Source organism: Macaca nemestrina, chromosome X, assembly GCF_043159975.1.
Source record: "Macaca nemestrina isolate mMacNem1 chromosome X, mMacNem.hap1, whole genome shotgun sequence".
Lineage (NCBI taxonomy): Eukaryota > Metazoa > Chordata > Mammalia > Primates > Cercopithecidae > Macaca > Macaca nemestrina.
Genome location: NC_092145.1, coordinates 30,476,257 through 30,496,145, shown reverse-complemented (window position 1 = coordinate 30,496,145; position 19,889 = coordinate 30,476,257). Strand labels below are relative to the sequence as shown.

Below are 19,889 nucleotides of genomic sequence, written 5' to 3'. Positions count from 1 at the left end.
AGTAATTTACTCCACTTCAGAGATACACTTCTTCCTCTGATTTATGTATACGCAGTATGAAGTCACCCGGATTTTTAACATATAAACTTTTAAAAAGTCATTTCATGGCAGGTACGATGGCTCACGCCAGTAATCCCAGCTCTTTGAGAGGCTGAGGCAGGTGGATCATGAGGTCAGGAGTTCAAGACCAGCCTGGCCAAGATGGTGAACTCAGTCTCTATTAAAAAGACAAAAATTAGCCGGGCCTGGTGGTGGGTGCCTGTAATCCCAGCTACTCGGGAGGCTGAGGCAGAGAATTGCTTGAATCAGGGAGGTGGAGGTTGCAATGAGCTGAGATTGTGCCATTGCATTCCAGCCTGGGTGACAGGGAAAAACTCTGTCTCAAAAAAAAAAAAAAGAAAAGAAAAGAAAAGAAAAAAAGAAAAGTCATTAATTAGTAATGTAAAATTGGTGCAATATTTATGGAGGGCAACTTGTCAGTAGGTACCAAAACCCTTAAAAATATGTCCTCCTTGTGATCAAGTTATTTTACATTTAAACATTTCAAAAGGAATTATCAGAGATATACAGAAAGGTATGTGTAAGAATTTTTCATGATGTTTTTATAGTAATAAATATCGGAAATTGCCTAAATATCCAATAATTGGAGTCTGGTTAAATAAATCAATGATTTATTTATATGATGGATTACTAAGCAGCCATTAAACATAATATCGGAACTGTTAGATGTTAATGATCACTTCATATAATTTCTACGTATGTCTTTAATTTGCTGCTTCTAAATGACATTCTGGAAGAGATGAGGGAAAGGGGACTATAAATTTTTCTTTTCATTTTTTGGTGTTTTTTTTTCAACTCTGTCTCTCTTTGTCTCTGTCTCTGTCTCTCTTTCTGTGTGTAGGTCTGTGTATGTACATATATGTCTGTGTGTATGCACATATCTATTTTATTCACATAGAAAGATGTTCAGAAATATTTATTTAAATAAGCACATTGTAAAGTAACCACAATGTGAGTTCAGCTTAGATATACATGTATGTAAATTATATATGATTTTCTTCTTTCTGTGTATCTGTATTTTCTAACTTTCCTATAATAAACATATATTACTCATATATAGAGTTATTATATGTTTTTAATTCTTTGAAAATCCATTTTAGAAAAGGCAGCGTGGGCCACACAGGGTGGCTCACGCCTGTAATCGAAGCATTTTGGGAGGCCAAGGTGAGATGATCGCTTGAGTACAGAAGTTCGAAACCAGCCTGGGCAACAGAGTGAAAACCTGTCTCTACAATAAAAATAAAAATATTAGTCAGGCATTATGCTGTCTGCCTGTAGTCTCTGCTACTTTGGAGGCTGAGGTGGGAGGATCATTTGAGCCTGGAAGGTTGAAGCTGCAGTGAGATTGCAGTGAGTTGTGAGATTGAGGCTGCAGTGAGCTGGAGTGTTATCCACTCCAGGCTGGATGACAGAGCGAGACCTTGTCTAAAAAAAGAAAAAAGGAAAGAAAAGAAAAGGCAGTGTGTAAATTAAAGCAGAAGAAAAAAGAAACTTTAAGATTTAACATTCTAATATTTTATGATTGGCACTTAATTAACCTTATGGCCCCAATTTATTAATGAAGTAATCCCAAAACCTATTATTTTTATATTTGAGGAAAATTCTCAGTAGTAAGAGCAAACAATTTAAAATTTTTACCAGTAAATCAAGACAGAAGACAATACTTAAAAGTAATATTTAAAATGTAGGTCAATAACATCATTGTCACCTTACAAATATCTTACAAAGATCACCAAGGTGACCTTATAATGACAACAGGGTATCATATTATTACTAATGATCTCCATATCCAATGCACTATATATAAATCATTCATACTAGGCTGAAGTGGTGCTCTTGATTAGTTGCAATCTAATTGCCTGATGTGCATTTTTCATCACTGTTAATGTTGCTCAAAAAAGATGCAGTTCTGCTCAAATGTTCATGTGGTTCCAGAATAGTGCTAAGTTAGAATCTTTCAAGGGAAGACATTTCAGAAAGTACTTAGATCCAGACTACAAAAAATATTTCTGGCTCTTGTGCTGCATATACCAAAGCAAGTCTGTAGAAATTGGCTTCATATACATCAGGCTGATTTTGCAAGGAGGCTAGCAAAAAATGCTTTAAAAAATAAACTGCCCTATATGTAGCATTTTGCCTTCGTGAGATAAACAGAAGACTGGGGTGGGGGTGGGGGGTGGTTGGGGAAGGGCTTCAAAATGATATAGCTCTTCTCTGCTCACTTCTCCATTGTTTTCAAGCTGGCTCCTTTAGGAGTGTGTCACCCCATTTATGACTAGAGAAGACCAGTTAATACACTGATCTATGTCAGATACCACAGGTTACTTGCCATCACTTAACAATTCTGAACATGTACAACTTCCCTCACCCTTTATCTCTCTATTGCATTCAAGAATTCATTTCCAAAAAAGAAACTGTTCACTGTCTTAATACTGAATGTGGGCTAACTACCATTTAAGAAAGAGAAATTAGAATGTTTGACAGGACCATCACTGAACTCAGCCAAATAATGCAAAAACAGAGGCAAAAACAGCAGAAGCTATTATACAAATGTTAAAAATACATCTCACAGGACTGACTATTGGTTTTGGAGATAGGCTAGACCCTGCAAGCAGAGTCCCATATCCAAATCTGGACAGTTCATTAAGAGATCATCTAGCCTGGACCTTAATTAGCACCACTTTCTGTTGTTTCTTCCTACACAGATAATAATATTCTACTTCCTTCAGTTCTCAGCCTTTTAAAACAAAACTATCAGCAGAGATTGCCTATGGAGATAAAATGCATAAATTGGAGGTGAGCAGAAGAAGGGCCTAAAAGCCAATGTCAAGATGTTGACATCAAAAAATATATGTATATATGAATATGCACATAATGTGAATATGCATACATGTGTATGGATAGGTATATTTCTCAAATAGATGTTAAAAGTATAATTTCCATTAGTTTAGAAAATGGTACAAATTTTTACTTTTAAAAAATAATTACTCAATTATACTGTAATTTTAATATGTATATTAATGCTATTTCTATTTTCAAGGGACTTTGGGCGGCATATAGGTCACCCTTTATTTTATTAACGAGTATATCTTTACATCGCTGTATATGCTTCGAAACTCCTAATGAAATTTTTCTAATGGGACATTTACTCAAAGACTTTGTAGAAAATAATTGTGTTAATAAGAGAGACAGTTTTCCCATTACAATGATCAGTGCTCTCAGACAATTAATGCTGCAACATTCTGTATTGTCACTTTCTTCCTCAAGGCCTAGAGAACTTCTAGGTTTACATTATTGGCTGAAGCTTCTTTTCTTTCTGGCAATATAGGCATTTCTAATGATGAGACCTGCCAAAACTTGTCAATGCTATTTTTCTTCTTTTCCATTAGAGGTGACTGTGGCTGAATAGCCAAGTAATCTATAGTCTAACTTCACTTAATTGTTTTTACTACATGACATGAAGAAATATAGTGAGTAATCACTTCTGTTTTACATGAAGCAAATTGCTAGTGCTTTCCACAGCAATCTGAAGAAGACTTAATTTGTGCAATTTTCCTTGAACATCCTGTTCAAATCCTAGCAGGTAAGTTCTGCCCTCTTTGGCTCTCTAGTGAGTGAAGACCAGATTGGATCAGTGGATCTCAATTATTTCCTCTTCTGTAGTCCTCTTCAAAACAAAGTCCGAGAATAGTTGGTCTCAGTTAAAACTGGCATATTCCTGTCCCTCCAGCAACATATCTCAAGAAAAATGGGTTTATTCTCTTTGTTATTTATTCCCAAACCTCACTTCTAATATGGTAATTTTTTTTGTAAATACACTAAGTCTGATAATAAAAGTTATACAGTCTAATTACAGAAAATTTGGAAAATACAGATAATAAAGGAAAAAATAACCTATTACCCACCCTTTTCAATCAGAAATAATCATTTTTAGCACTTTTGTATATCTTTTTCAAGTCTTTTTTCTTTCTTACATATCTGATACATATAATTTTACACCCTGGTTTATCATTTGGTAGTATAACATAAACATTTTCCTTTTATCTTAAAATATTTGTAATCATCTTTTTTAATGGCCATTATATATTGCCTTGTCTAGATATATCATAAATCACATAACATTTGCTTGTTGAACATTTAGGTTCCTTCATATTTTCTATTATCACAAATAATGCTTGGTGAAAATCTTTGTAGTTTTTTCTTTATTTCATGTTATTTCTTTAGGACAAATTCCCAGAAGTAGAATTATTGGTATGAACATCATTAAGGCTTTTGCAGCAAACTGAAAAATCTACACCAACAAATATTTCATCATGTCCTTATTAGTCATTCATTTACTCAACCAATATTTATTAATAACCTACTATGTATCAGGTACTGTGCTAGGTGATACGGATATAGTAGTGAGCAAAAAAGAAAGTTTATGCCCTTAAGGAACTAACATTCTAGAAAAATGGATAAGATAAAAACACAGTATGATGCCAGTTAATGATGAGTAATATAAAAAAATAGAAGCTGATAAAGGCATAGAAAATGAAGGACAATAAAGTTCATTACATAGGATGGTCAGAGTAGGCCACTATGATGAAGGAACATTTGATCAGATATCTGAACGAAGTAAGAAAGTAAACCTGGAGAGGTGTGAATGAAAATTAAATGGGTTAACACATATAAAGTCCTTGGGACAGTGCTTTTTCTAGGAAGCATTTCATACGTGTTAGTTTTTATTATTATTTGTAATGCTAGAATGTTCCATTCACCTTGTTTGGTGACATTATTATGGTGGTGTGATCCTGAAAGAGTCAAAAAGGATCTATCATATACTTCTATTGTTTGATTGTTTATGTCCCCTCCAATACTCTTGTTTAAACTTAATGCCCAATGCAACAGTATTAAGAGGCGGGACCTTTTGGGAAGTGATTAAAACATGAATGGATCAGTAACTTATAAAAGAGGTCCAGCGAATGAGTTAGGCTTCCCCCCCCACCTTTTCAACTTCCACCATGTGAGGACACAGGGTACTTCCCTCTGGAGGACACAGCAACAAGGCACCATCGTGGAAGCAGAAGGAGTAACACCCACTGGCACTGAATGTCAGTGCCTTAATCTTGGACTTCCCAGCCTCCAGAACTGGGAGAAAATAAACTTCTGTTCTTTATTTTAAAACAAAAGTAAAGCCTGCAGAAACCTTGGAGAAAAATCATTTCAGACAGAGAAAAAAGCAGGCACAAGGCCCTGAGACAAAAAAAGAATGCGTGGCATGTTTAAAAAACAAATCAAAGGGCAATATGGCTAGAATGTTATGAGCAATGTTTGAGGGAGGACATAGTAAGACATGAAGTCCAATAAATAGTGACCAAATCATGTAAAGCCTTGTAGGCCATTGTAAAGATTTTTTTTTTTTTTTAATTTTCAAGTTTTTTAAAGTGTGATGAGAAGTCAACCTTTGGAAGCCAGAGAGCAGGCAAATCATAAGATCTTGTTTACGTTTTAAAATGATCATCCTGGTTGCTGTGTGAAAAACTATATGAGAACAAAAATGGATCTAGGGATATCAATTAGAAGGCTGTTTCAGTAGTCCAGGTAAGAAATGATGGTAGTTTGTTCTAGAGTGTTAGTAATGAGTGAGAAGAAAATTATTCAGATAAAGAATACAGTTTGAAGGTAGACTCAGCATTTGTTAATTGGTTGGGTGTCGGGTGTTAAAAAAGAGAAATCAAGAATGACTCTAACATTTGGGACTTGAAAAATTGCACTGAGCATTATTTTAATTTTTAAAATAAACAGGCATTTATTGTTTCTAATTTGTATGTATACATGTACATACAAATTGTAAGAACATTTAACATGAGATCTACCCTCTTAAAATTGTAAGTGTACAATACAGTATTGTTATTTAAGGCACTATGTTGTACAAAAGATCTCTAGAACTTATTTGCCTTGCATAAGAGAAACTTTATATTCATTGAATACCATTTATGTTGATTACTGAAGGTTGAGGTTTTTTTCAGTTACTTATTTTTTTTCCATTTCTCATTTCTATTTCCTCTCTTGTGAATTATTTTTTCATGTCTTTGCCCAAATGGCATTTATAAAATTCTTTCCTCCCTTATCTTCTATTTTATTGTTATCTTATATGGCTTGTACCTCTCTAATCTTATTCTAACTTCCTCTCTCTTGAAGACTCTTATTTCACTAAACTCTTAAATGCAGTGTTTCTCAAGTTTTCATCTTTGCTTCTCTTTTTACTCTATACAGCCAACCTTCTGTATCCATGAGTTCCACATCTGTAGATGTAATCAAACATGAACCAAAAATATTCGGAAAAAAATCCACTAAGTGCCCAAAAGCAAAATTTGAATTTGTTGAACAGCAAGCACTTTGTTGAATCCACGTGAATAAAGTGATGTGTAGGTATTGTATTAGGTTATTTTTTTAGGGATGGGGTCTTGCTGTGTTGCCCGGGCTGGACTCAAACTCATGGGACCAAAGGACCCTCCTGCCTCAGCCTCCCAAGTAGTTCGGACTATAGGCAAGCACACCATTGAGTCTGGTGTATTAGGTATTGTTAAGTAATCTAGAGATGACTTAAAGTATATACTTAGGATATATGCAAATACTATACCATTTTATATAATGAACTTGACTATGTGTGGATTTTGGTATCTATGGTGGGGGGTCCTGTAACGCGGTCCCCACAGATACCAAGAGATGACTGTATATAGTCTCTAGCTAAGCTCACCTACCTGCCCCTATGATTTCAACTACTTTGATTGATTGATGACACCCACATCTCTAATTCCAGACTTATCTTCAGATCTGTATTTTTTAAAAACAAGCTCTTGCTCTGTCATTTAGACTGGAGTGCAGTGGTGCAATCATGGCTCACTTGCAGTCTCAACATCCCAGGTACAAGCAAGCAATCCTCCTACCTCAGAGTGCTGAGTAGCTGGGACTAAAAGATGCACCACCATGCCCAGTTAATTTTTTTTTTAAAAAAAGAGATGAGGTCTCACTATGTTGCCCAAGCTTGTCTCGAACTCCTGGGCTCAAGTAATCCTCCTTCCTTGACCTCGCAAACTGCTAGGACTACAGGCATGAACCACTGCACGCAGTCAGATCTGTAATTTCCATCTGGCACAATCCATCTCCATCTGGATGCCTAGCTGGTGTCTCACATTGAGTAAGTCCAAACCTGACCTCATTATCCCCACTAAAACCAACTTTTTCTTCTGTGTTCCCTATACTGCTTCATAGCATTATGTAGTTTCCCAAGCCAAAAGCCTCAGAGTCACTCCCTCCTTCTTCCTCACACCCTAAATTTAATCAATTTCCAAGAATTATTGATTCTACCTTATGAGTGGTTCTCAAATTTGTCCACTCCTCTCCATCCTTACTGTCACTGCCTTGGTTCATATCCTCATAATTGGTCATAGTTACAGTACAGCCTCTCTATTGTTCTCACTGCTACTATACTCTTAATCTACTTCAATTCTTCCTTCATACTGGTGATGTCTTTCTAAAACAAGGTTGATTCACCTTACCCTCACTTTAAAATCCCTTATCTCATTCAGTTGACTCTACTACAAATTAGTACACTACTTAATTTTGGATAAGCCTCAGGAAAAACACCATTTTCTAGGATTATCTCCATGCAGCAAAATACCAACCCATTCATTCACTCAACAAATGTGTACTAAGCCTCTTCTGTATGTCAGACACATAAATGGAAATAAAATAAGACGTTATCCCTGACCTCTGTTCCCCAGGTTCGGATAGGAAATAAAATGGCACTCTCTTGTCCTAGATTGGTATTCCCCATTGCTAATTTAACTTTGTGTTCTTTCACAGCCCTAATGTCATGTGGAATGTGGTGCTCCATATTCTCTGACTAAAAAATATCCTAGACACTCTTTAAGAATCAATTCAAATAGCTGATTATTTATAAAACTATATCAACCTTTGAGTTTCCAGAACATTCTAATTATTCCTCTACTAAAGCATTTGTTACATGACCAGAGTATGCTTATATATCTGTCTCCCAAAGATGATTTTTTAATGTCTCTGTAGCACCAGGTAAACAGAGGCATTGAATAAGGTTTGATAAATTAGTAAATGAATGAATGGAAGAATAAGCAAATGAAAATGTTCCTTCATGAAAATTGTTATATGATGTATAACCAAAACTATGTAATACTGAAGTTTTCAGTAAAAGGAGAGACCAGTCCATGAGACCTGGAGAGCCTCTGTGGAAAACAGGAGACTTCAAGACCCATTGTCACAGATTATCAGTGTAAATGTTAATTTTTTCCCTTTCAATAGTAAAGCAGTTTCATGTATTTTGTTAAATATCTGGGACCAGTGTTCTCTCACTATGTCTATTGCTGTTTTACACATTTTCTTAAGGATACTTTATTCCATGTTGTACAGAAGTAAATTGTTAAAATGTTCTCTCTTCCATGTTAAATTACTGGTTAAAATATTTCACTTGCACTGAATTCTAATTGTTTACATTAAAATTACCTCATCTTCACAAGTTGTCCAATGTTTCATCAAAGCAATATCTCAAATAGGGAAAAGAACAAAACAATGAAGAAAATGTAGCATCCTTGTGTTGACACTTCATGAATTCCAAACCAAAAATAAATGGTGTCACACCTAAGTGTTGAGATTTTATTAGACTAAACAAGAAAGATATATCACAAATGTACTAGCAGCATATGAATACATGAACAGCGTAAATCTATAATAAATACCAACCCAGTAAATCAGTGTGACATTATAGCCCCTACCCAAGATAACTGAAAGAGGGTATGAACTGAAAACAATATAAATAATAATATCTCATGTTATGCTTATAATTATCTGGAACATATATAAATAATTGGCCAGAATCAGAAGAAGAATAGAAAGAGTAATCACTCCCAATATTTTAGTGAGTGTCCTAAAGCCTATTTCCTTTCTCTCAAAACTATATAGCAACCCAACCCTTAAAAGTAGTTTAAAAAGAGAAAAAAAAAAAAAAAGGAAGGAAGGAGGGAGGGAAGGAAGGAAGGAAGGAAGGAAGGAAGGAAGGAAGGAAGGAAGGAAGGAAAGAATTAGAGTGATTTTATTGATAATTTAAAATGTAAGATTATTTTCAAGTCTAAGCAATAAGTATCAATTTGGCCAATCAACTGTACTGTTCTTCTCCCTTAGCGGGCACTAGATCTCATTAGTGAAATTAATACTATCTTCCCCAAAAAAGTTTCTTGTTTTTGACTTGCTTCACAATTCTTAAAATGCTTTCCTACATTGCTTAAAGCTTTAAGCATATAATGAGTCAATGTTACAAAAAACATATTCATTTGAAGTATAGAGTAAGCAAATAAGTGATGTATTTATATGTGTCTGTAAATGATGCTTATGAAATCCTTGTCCACAATGTATGTATGTTTTCATAAATATTCATTTAAAAAATGTCAGCTTCGGCCGGGCGCAGTGGCTCAAGCCTGTAATCCCAGCACTTTGGGAGGCCGAGACGGGCGGATCACGAGGTCGGGAGATCGAGACCATCCTGGCGAACACGGTGAAACCCCGTCTCTACTAAAAAAATACAAAAAAAAAAAACTAGCCGGGCGAGGTGGCGGGCGCCTGTAGTCCCAGCTACTTGGGAGGCTGAGGCAGGAGAATGGCGGGAACCCGGGAGGCGGAGCTTGCAGTGAGCTGAGATCCGGCCACTGCACTCCAGCCTGGGAGACAGAGCGAGACTCCGTCTCAAAAAAAAAAAAAAAAAAAAAAAAAAAAATGTCAGCTCCACACACATAAACACAAACATATTTTTGGGCTAGTTAATAGAACAGATCACACATCAGTATCACTCAAATGCTTGCAATTAAGCAGAGCAGCTTTAAAAAAGAAAATCGTTAAAGGCAGGAGGAGGATAAGGCACAGAGTATAAATTCAAAACGTTGACCACAAACATTTTGTTGATAGGAACTGAGTAAGCTAAAAACAGGGCTAAAATTTTAGGTTGAGAAGGCTTCCAGCCAGCTGTGTAGTTATAGTGTATTTATACACCTCTATATTTAAACACAGGTGGTAATTAGCAAGATTGAAACACCTTTAATAAGGTATCATCATAGGTGCAAAGGATGTGTAGCATAAGATGAGTTCATTATCAATAGCTTTCCTGAATTAATCATCTCCTAGGATATTTAATTTTAAATGTACCCGAAAAAACCTGGATTATTGAGATAAGCCATCTGCAGTATCTTTTTCTAATTTATCTGAACAACTGAAGAGTTTTCTTAAAATGTATGCAGCTGGGACATAGGGATTGCGATATCTATAAACCAATTGTCCATCTAATCTGGCACCTTCTCTTTGGCAGGTGTCTAAACCAGATAGAGACATTAGAGGTAATATACACACTTAGAATCCACCAATTATGCAAAACCATGCAACTGGGAAATTTTCTCTTTGACCTTAGCCAGTGATCAGAGTTTCCTGGAAGTTTGCAAACTGATAGCCATGTGCTTTTATTTTGGCTGTTTAAAAGTCATCATTCATACAGGCAACTAAAAACACTAAATTGATTCCAAACATTAAAACATTAAAATGAAAATGGATTTCCTTTAATATAACCATATAGAAATTCTACTGAAAGTTAAATATATAGGTATAATATGCATCAGCATCCTGAATACTTACCTTTCATCTAAAGAGAAAAACAATTGAAAAATAAATATATGGTGATTTCAAAAGGGAAACTGAGGCTATAGCACCATAAAAACCAAGCATTTGAATAAACAGTGGAAACTGGAACCATCCAAATAAATGAACGACTTTTTCCATTGTTCATCCAAATGCAAGCATCTGCTGAAAGGTTAGAGGAAATCGACATGACAAAGAAGATGCCAATATTATGAATTTTACATGTTCCGTGATGATTGTCCCAATTTTTTTAAGTTTTAGTCAGATTTTAGTATCACACAGATATAGTCCAAGTAATAAAAAATAAACCAAAGAATAAAATACAAGCAATTCAACACTCAACAACTGGATACTGATATTCTCAGTATTCCCTAAACTGTAAAAATGTGGATATTAATTTTCCTAAACTTTTGAATAACTACTTCATTCTATCATTAATAATTTCACTTAGAATACATATATTTTGAAATTTTATTAACTTTAAAACAGAAAAATACCTTCTGACCTTTACATCTATTTATATTTCCATTCTTTGTTTCATTATCAAAGATCTTTTCTCAGCCATAATATAGACATTTGCTTACAGCTACAAATTGACAGAAAAATAATATTAGTTTCTCAGGGCTTTGGCCGGTATTGCAAAAGACTTCACATGGATTGCAATTCAGCTCATCATAGAGATTGTGATTCCAAAATTTAATTTCATAACTCATAATCAGCCACAAAACATTACAACAGAATATGAGAAACATTAAAAGGCAATTTCCTCATTGTTGACTACTTATTAATTTACAACTTAGTCGATTAAAATTAAAACAATCAGTATGCTTTCTGGTGACTGGTAAAATGACTGTTTTAAAAATTTCAAATAAATGTATTCAAATACATTTGGTCTCTGTAATAAAAGTGGGGCATAGATATTGTAAATAAGACTTTTTTATTTGAAAAGGAAAAATAACCAATTCTACTAGAAAATTCAAGCATCATTTATATTATGTTTTCCTATCATCACTAACTAGGCTTCTTCAAAGTCTACAAAATCATAATTTGAAAGAACATATTTTTTCAATGTAATAGCTATTATGAAACTATTTTACAGCTGTGAATGTTCTATTAGAACAAAAAATGCTCCATAGAATATATACATACCAATAGGAATGCACAAATCAAACTTCTCTTTCTGTGATTATTTTTAAAAAATTGCTTGAGTAGGGACAAAGAGGGTTGTAGTAAGATCTTCAGGAAAATGACAGAGATGGCACTGATTTTTCGTTCGGCTTAATCATTTATTTCTAGCAAATTCAATTCCCCAGCCTTTTACAGTTACTTTCAGGGACCAACAGGCTGGCATGAAATTAAATTAACAAGCAGATTCCCATTCTGAATTAGTGACTCCCAGCTGTCTGTCCCGTCTAGTTTCCATGGCAGTAGCACAATCAGTGGAAAATGAGGTACAGGAAATTTTAAGAAGCCAATGTATCAAGCCCCTTAAGTCAATTTCTTTAAACTGATGAATCAGTGCAGGAGGCAGGGGTAGGGGCAGGGCAGGGGGAGTAGAGTGTGAATTGAACTTAAAGTTTTTAAGTTCCTGGCTTGCTGAAAAGGTCGGTGTGTTTCTGTTTCTGTAATTGCTGGAGAATGCAAGCAACATCTCCTTATACATTTTGTAGAAGGCTGTAGATTCACGATGGCATTTAGTTCATTGGGTATTTTATAGTAACCCAAGAGTGTTTAAGAAATTTTACATGTATTTTAAAGTGTTTTATTTTATTTTTTCTCTTTTGACATGGATATTAAGGGTCATCGGTCTGTTAAGTGACTCCAAAACACCCAGAAACTAAGTAAAAAATTTTCTCAAACAACCAGATGTTTGTCACCCCAAACAGTTGGATGGTTGACAGAATGGTGCACTCACATATTTGGGTGTCACCTAAATACAGTCATAGAAATTTGTCATAAGTACCCATCGAAAAAATATTAACCTTGGCACATATCTACCATAAGCAGAAATATAAAGGCTCCCAGGTAAGAACTTCACAGGCCTGGAAGATCCACCCATATGAAAAGAGATTTTTAACATGTCTTTATGTGTCCATTTTTCAATTAATTTCTCCACTCTTACAGTTAGAATAGAGCGGGGGTGGAGAATCCAGTATTTCAGAATCATTACATCACATTAAAAACATCATCCAAGAAGTAGTGGTTAGTTGGCATATATGCATGTTTCACCATATGCTATTGTTTACCTAAATTGGAGGCTCGGACAGGAAGTACAATTTAGAATAATTTTTTAAGTTGTAAATTATCCAAGATTATACTTCCAGGCCTTGAAATCGGTCCTGAAGTTACATAAGAATCTAATAGACTTCATTTATTAGACTCTACGTTACTATTTTAAAATATTAGGGATCCACGTCACCTGTAAAAATATTTACTTTTCAAATTAAAATTAGCTTTATTTCTATACAGAAATGTTAGCATTGCAATTGATATAAATATTGTTATATAATAATTTTCAGTCTATGCCATCATATTCCAATTTCCTCAGTCCTATTTTTCATGGGTTCCAAATGTAAGCAATTTTGCTGGTCTTGCTAAATTGTACCACAGCACGTCTAGCAAACTACAAAATCTCTATACATTATATATATTGCCATAACAGAGCACCGAATACTGAACAGACACCTATGGTTGGCCATCAAGGTTGTTAAGAATAATCAAAAGCTGTGTGAAGCCTTTTATAGCATTCACCTGCTCAAACTAAGCATGGCTCTAGCTGGTTATATTCGATATTTACTTTCCTCTGTTCTAAAAAAAAAAATCAATGGAAAACAGAAAGGAATAAAAATAATATATTAAGCCAGGATTCAGAATATTTTACCTTTTAGGAGAAAGAAAAATAATAGCAATCTCCATTCAAAATAGTGATTTAATCTAATACTCAGAATCTACAGATTATTTAAAGCAATTGTAGTATATGTGAGCATTTCTGAAATTTGATTCCTTTTAATTTTTATAATCAGCAGTTACACTTCCAGTCGTGGGTATATGCTGTTGGTCAGAATTGCTAAATTCTGTACCTTACAATATTTTTCATCTGCCTGTAGTCATACTAGGAATCCAGTTTAAACCTTTCTTCTAAACATTAAGTGATGGGAAGCTTTTAAAGTATGCATGGATTATTAAATTTGAGGTTAAAATCCACAGCAATTTAACAAATATATATAATTTTAATAAAGCTATTGTGCATGTTTTATACCTGATTCAAGGCATTCACAAGCAATTGCTTCCATGCATGTGTGTGTGTGTGTGTGTGTGAGAGAGAGAGAGAGAGAGAACAAATATGAGTACTATAAGAAAATTTGTTTTTGTCAAAACAATTAATCACCGAGTCAGGTATTCAAAGTACTGGTCTTCTTTTGACCTCTGGTCATTTATAAGTAAGTAAATAAATAAATGCATAAATAATAATAATTAACTTGTTTGGGAAACTTTAGGGAATTTATTAACCATAATCTATACCAACTACTTGATAGCTGTACTTAAATCTGAAACTGAATGACTTAGGAAAAGCAAACTTCAAGCAAAAATTATATGGATTCCAAATATCTATCTCTAACATAGAATGTGAATTTTTTTTTGTTTTATTAATTAACACTAAAATTTCTTACTACTTCCAAGTTTTTAAGGCTGTCACGGAAAATAAATTTCCACTAAGTTTTCTGTTTTCAGAAACAACATATCAGGAATGTTTTGCAGTTTGACAATTTAAAGTAATATCATACAGAATAAACTTGAATGCTAGACTATTCTGCTTCAGCAAGAATCTTTCTGGTAAAGGTATCAGAAAGGATCAATGACTATGAGGGAAACTATTATTATATGGGTGTGATTTACACATATAACAGCCCGAACTGAAACACTGAGACTTCTAGGGTATTCAGACTGAATTAGGCCTTTGAATGTGATGATAGTTAAGTATAATGTAATTTTATTTTAATACACCTATATGCTTGAATATTTGAAATCTTAATCACCTTTACAGCACATTGATTCTACAAAGCATTCTTTCCTTTAGCCTCACTGTATATTTTGTCAAATGACATGACTGTCCCTAATTCATAATTGGAACCTAAACCTAATGGAAAATACTACTTCATGTATGCAAAAATATCTGTGGGTTTTTTTCTGCTATGTATATCTGACATTGTTCTCAGGACTGGACTCTACTAGTTTTATTATGAAAATGTTAACATTTCTTCATAGAGTTGTTTTACAGAAACACCTGTTTTTCAGAAACATTCTGGGGAACAACCTGAAAACTTTTAAATAACATTTAGAGCATGGATTTATTTTAGGAATTACCTGATCCCTTTTTAAATGCATATTTTGACTTTCTTTGATCATGAAAAGTTTTCAACATTATTTTGGCATAACTGAAAGCTTTTAATTACCCTTACAAACCCCAACTTTGCAACAGTAAATTATTTAATGCGTCACAAAATAGTGTTATGAACTTGAACTAAAATGGCAAAATTGGGATTCTGTTTCTCCAGTTATTTACTTTGAGGGTCTTACTGCGACTTATGAAAATTCATTTTTCCCCACATTGCAGATATGAAGAGCAAGGAGCGGGGCTGAGCAAGCAAGCAGATGCTGGGTAATCATGGAGCAGAAGTTAAAGGTGTGGATCGCCTTTTCATTAATTTTGTTTTTTAAGCTTTTCCCTCTTAGACTCTACCCTTTCTTGGTAACACTGGAGTATCCACTGCTCCAGATCAGAAGACTTCGGACTAGGAAGATGAACCGGGCTATTTCAGCCAAAAAAATATAATGGAGCAGACATTTGCAATGTTCTCCTCAAACACGTTAAGAGTAGCAATTGATTCTCACAGTACATTGTTACCTGGCTTGTTAATTATAATCATAGAACAAGAGTCTAAAATTCAAGGAAGCTGTCTGTGACACTTATCACAAACGCGATCAATTAAACGCGAATCTAACGGTACCTATTAGAGTCCACTGGGATGTTTCGTTTCCTTTTGGTCTTTAAAACCAAATGGTTACTAATTTCCTTTCTGTGGCATTGAGAACTTCTCCTTGTATTTCTTTGAGCCACCTCAAATACACCTCCAGGTTGGTATCCCAGGAAAAAAAAACGGTAAAGTTCAGGACGTTTACTGACCAATTGTTTCATATTGGAGATGTAGAGCTTTTCTACCCCTATTAGCATATCGCCAGTAGCAGTGATGCAGATCTGCTCAACCCGAAGCTGCCGACGGCGAGTACGAGCTGCAAACCAACCCCCGCCCCCGCCCCTACTCTCCCAGTGGCGACACAGACGTGGAAACATCTACTAGTGGAGTGAGATCTTCTGTCTCCGCAATTGTAAACAACTGACTGCATCGGGTTCACTGAAATGTTTAAATACACTCCTGACTGCAAACACATCGACTCACCAAGTAGCACTAACAATCTCCCCTTCTCCGCCTCTAGGCAAAGCATCTTGAAACTAAATTGGCAATCCTCCAGTCATGGAGTTAAAGAAAGTGAGGTTACATTTCCCCAAGCATGCCTAGCGGGTGCTTGGCGCTCGCAGATGTGCTGGCTGCTGCTGAATCTCCGGGACCACGTCTCCGTATGAAATGCGGAAACACAAAAACCTGCACATTGGAGCGCATGGTTAAAGTCAACACCGACGGCTCCCGGAGCACCGCCTGGGTTGTAATGACTGTCTCTTTTGATAAAGATTGACTAAGGTATAGGGAGGACGCATCGGGTGGGGCCCTCGACGGCGGCGTAGTTTAGGAGGTCCTGGAGTTCTCCCTGGAACCCGGGCTCCCTGAGTGAGGCTCAAATAGAAATTCAGAAGCGAACAGGTACTAAAGTGAGTCCCAGCCCTTGAGCATCTTCTCTGGGGAGACAGCAGGACCTGGACCCCAGTGGCAGAGCCCCAGCAAGCGCTCCAGGATGGGAGGGATGCCAGAGAAGCGCCCCTTTCTTTCTTTTTAGACCAAACCTCCCATCCTCACCCCAGGTACCCAGGTCCACTTGTTAGAGTGTCTGGGCTCTGCGCGAGAGCCGAGGCGAGGAGGCTCCCTCTCAGAACTGAAGGAGTTGGTTGGCAAAGTGCCGCCTGGGAAGCCCAGCGAGCCCTCGAAGGGCAGCGTCGCCAGGGCCCGCTGTAAGCTTGAACTGCGAACAAGGCCGACCTGCCTTCTGCCCCAGATGGTCCAGAGCCCCATGGCAGGCGGAGACCGGAGAAGAAGGATGCGGAGGCTCTGCCACCTCGGGCAGGAGTCCCAGAGCGGACTCAACCAGCCGCTCACAGCCGGGAGCCGCCATCCGCCGCCTGCAGCCTCGGGGGGAAGTTCGCCTGTAGTCCTTGGGGTAGAAGGTTGGGGGTAGCGGGCGGGAGCGAGAAGGAATGGGGTGGGAGTCAGGAGAAACGCACCTACCTATTCCAAGTGCAAGTTTCGGCGGCGTCCCCAGGTGCGGTTCCCCCGCCCCCTCGCCAGGTGCTCGGCTCCGCCGGGCGCTGCCAGTGCCCGGGACTTAGGGCGTCTCGGCCGACTCCTGCGGGAAACGACTGTAAATCCACATTACTGTTCGAGCTGCCGCACGGGCCCCCGCATTGCTCTCCTCCGGCTGCTGGCGGCGGTGCTTTAAACCGGCGGCTGCCGGAGGCAGGAACCGAACCCGGCTACTATTGCACCAGCGGACGACCTGCCAGAAGGGTGCTTGCGCCCAGGGTCGTTTGTGTGTGCGAGAGAGTGTGTATACGTGTGTGTGTGTGAGAGTGAAAGAGAGTGTTCGTGTGTGAGAGAGCAGAAGGGGTGAGCTCAGCCCCTGGGGCACTCGGAGGTGAACTCCGGGCTGAGCCGAAGCTCGCCGCGCTCCCGGGTGCTGGGCGTCTGCACGGCTGATGGCTGGGCTGATGTTGCCGTGGCCGCCGCCGCCGCGCTCTAAGGCTGGTCGCGGTGGTGCAAAAAATGTTTCTCCGCTACTCGAGACCAAAAAACCTGCCCTGTCTACTGAGCATGCCCGGTTTGACAGCTTCACAGCCGAGTTTTTTTTTTTTTCTCCTTTTCCCCAAGACTCCAGGTTTTAGCCGCAGCTGAGATGGGAGGTGGAGGGAGGTGGGAGGAGGAGGAGGAGAAGGAGAAGCTGGGTTTAATGAGCAGGTATCGGGCAGAGGAAGGGAAGTCGAAATGAGAAAGATCAGGGTGTTATAGGGCGGAGAGGAGGAGAAAGCTGGATATGGGAGCAGAGGAAGGAAATATGAATCAACAAAATTTATATTTCCTACCTGCCTGACCAGGGGACTCACACGACTAGTTTTTTTGTTGTTGTCTTTTTTTTTTTTTTTTTTTTTTTACTTTCTCCTGAGGGTGAGGGTGGGGTGGGGGATTTGGATGAGTATTTGTCAACCCCAGGATCAGCCTGGGACAGTGTTTCCTAGTCATGACATACACAAACATCCGCGTGCACACACGCGCGCACACACACAGGAGCACAATCACTGCTTCTATGTGCAAAGCCTCAGGACTGACTTAGAATGCGAAGTATTTTGCCAGCATAACTTTGGCAAAAAAAAAAAAAAAAAAAGGCGGGGCGGGGGGGAGAGAAATTGTTTGGTTTCCTTCTCTTATTCTTCTCTCGCCCGCCTTCCAGAAAAGCCAAAAGCCGGTGAATGCGGTGCGTAAGCGAACCACAAGCTCTCTTGCGTCTGTCGGTGAGAGTGCATCGCCGACTGCGTCCAGCTGACAGTGTGACCCCAGAGCGCCAAGGCCGGCTGGCCACATGCAGCCTACTGGCGGCCGCATCAGATTAGCAGTAACAACGTCCACCTGAAGGTGGTTGGGGGAAGGGGGAGCGCTAAGGGATCCTGCCCTGCCTGGCCGCCCAGGTTCCTGGGCTCCCTAAGCGGCTCCGCCCCTCATCCAGCCTGGCACTAGGGCACGTACTCGGGCAAGCCCAGCGCGCTGCCCCAAGCCCTGGATCCCTCCCTCCCTCCCAACCCTCCTCAGCTTCCTCGAAAAAGCGGAGAAGCGGAATCTGCACGCCCAGAAACTCGCGTCAGGAGCCTTAGGAGTCCGACTGGGCATGCTCGGGACTTGGGGCGCTTCGCCTGGAGGCACTCTCCAGCGGCTAACATTTGCCCGGCTGGGCCAGATGTGAGTCTGAAGTAGGAGGCTTAGATGCCCGCTTGGAGCAGGCTCTGGTTCCGGGAGGGGTGGCGACGACGCCCACAGCGGTCTTCTTTCCGGCTTCCCAGAGAGAGCAAGACCGTGGGAGATACCAAGTGCCGAGCCAGGGGAGCCGCACCAACTGGAGAAATAGGAGTCTAGCGGATTCCCAGGCCTCCTGCCCCGCGGCGCCACCCCAGCCGTAGGCAGGTGTGGGGCGCGCAGAGCAGCGAGGGAGCACCCTGTGTGCTCCCAAGGGACTGCTGACCTCTAGGTAAAGAAAAGAGTGTGAAGAGTCGAACATTCTTTGGGCGAAGGACGTTTACTGATTTTTTTTTTTTTTTTTTGAGTGAAGAAAGAAGGGCGTGTGTGAATGTGTATGTGTGCACGCACGTTTTAAATTTTCCTCCGCAAGAACAGGGACAGGATAGCGAGAAGCTATTGCCGAGTTGGGAACCCGCTAGAGGTTACAATAAGGCAGAATTGGAGTCGTGGCTGGTGCTAGTTACCGGGAAGAGTTTATCTTGGCTCGGTGGGTGAACACCAAAGCTTCCAACTGTTCCCCTCCCTGGGTGGCGGCAGCTTCCCAAGGTCGGCTTCAGGGTTGGTCTCTGCGCTCCTGAGCAGGGGGACCAGATTCAGTTTCAGAAAGAGAGGTAGTACAGAGTGACGCCAGGGGGAGTTCTCTGAACCGTGTGTTCCCATTTTCCCAGCTTTTGATACAGGTATTTGCAAAGAGGGAGCATTGTAAGACCATCACACCACCAAGGAGAGGAAATACAAAGAGCTGAACACTCTAGGGGGAAGAATTAGGGAATCAAGAGCACGTTTATTCCCATCGTCCCTTTCCCAACAAGGTTTTCAGCTTCAGGCAGGAATCGTTTGGATCCCTGCGGCTTAACACCCTCCCCCTCCCGTCCTGCCCCACCACCCTGCCAACAAAGA

At 38.9% G+C, this 19,889-nt stretch overlaps 1 protein-coding gene across 4 annotated transcripts in view; it reads right to left on the bottom strand.

The window, feature by feature from the left end:
• The window catches only part of LOC105468440 (teneurin transmembrane protein 1), an 839,487-nt gene extending 821,735 nt beyond the window's left edge, over positions 1-17,752 (bottom strand). For 3 of the 4 annotated variants that reach the window (XM_071089006.1, XM_024788669.2, XM_071089008.1), the window contains exon 1: positions 17,214-17,752. The gene's annotated coding sequence lies outside the window, so the exon portion shown is untranslated. Of the gene's footprint in view, positions 1-17,209 lie in introns of all 4 variants that reach the window. The other variant, XM_071089007.1, reaches the window with a different exon arrangement.
• Positions 17,753-19,889: the final 2,137 nt, after the last annotated feature.